Below are 898 nucleotides of genomic sequence, written 5' to 3'. Positions count from 1 at the left end.
ATAGTAAGTATAAATTTTAGATGTACTTAGAGTGGGGGGTTCTGATCTCACTTCCACACTGAAAGTTGTAAGCAACTTCACAGTTAGGTAAAATGCTCTTTTCCACTCTGACTGCATGGAAATTTTGCAGGTGGACTCAGGGATAGCAGCTGTGGGCAGGACTGTTGTGGCACATGCCCCATTTCTGCAACCAACATTTGCTACCTCACTCCATAATGCCACACACAGAGCTACCTTTTACCTTTCAGAACCAGAATATATCACAGAAGAGATCTAATAGCATAAGCTTAAGGTGAGGGACTGTTAGCACCTAACAGCACTTTTAAGAGATTCAAAATGTCTCTGCCTTTACACACAGGAACAGCAAAAAGGAAATCAACTAATAAACAACCAGCAGACAGCTAAACACCCATTCTTACCTCCCACATGCTTTTGGCATTTGGAACCCATACCCCTTAATGGTGAGTACTTTTCAGGTGAGGGTGAAGCTGAAGGCTTAACTGAAAACAGTTTAAGAAGTGCTCCTGTCTCTGGCACTCAGCTATCCAGCTCCCAATGGGTCCAAACCCAAATAGATCCCTTTTACCCTGTAGAAGCTGTAATATCCTGTGACCAGGACAGCTGCCTAGCAGACTGCGCAGCTGCCTGCCAGTGTGAGAGCGCATAAGGTGCTAATCCAGATAGTGGTGGCTGGAGTGGCAGCCGTCATGAAAAACCAGCAGAATGGTGCAGCAAAAGTGTGCTGGGCCATAACCAGAGATTAATGGATCAAAACCATCCTCTGCTACATGTGTGCTTGCTTCTTTTTCCTCAGGGCCTTCCAGCAAGGCAGTGACCAGCAGAGCACCAAGAGCCTAGGCCATGAGGCTACCTGGACTGAAGGCAAGAGGCAGGCCTG

This window comes from Gopherus flavomarginatus, chromosome 12 (genome assembly GCF_025201925.1).
Source record: "Gopherus flavomarginatus isolate rGopFla2 chromosome 12, rGopFla2.mat.asm, whole genome shotgun sequence".
NCBI lineage: Eukaryota > Metazoa > Chordata > Testudines > Testudinidae > Gopherus > Gopherus flavomarginatus.
This window is presented reverse-complemented; position numbering follows the sequence as displayed.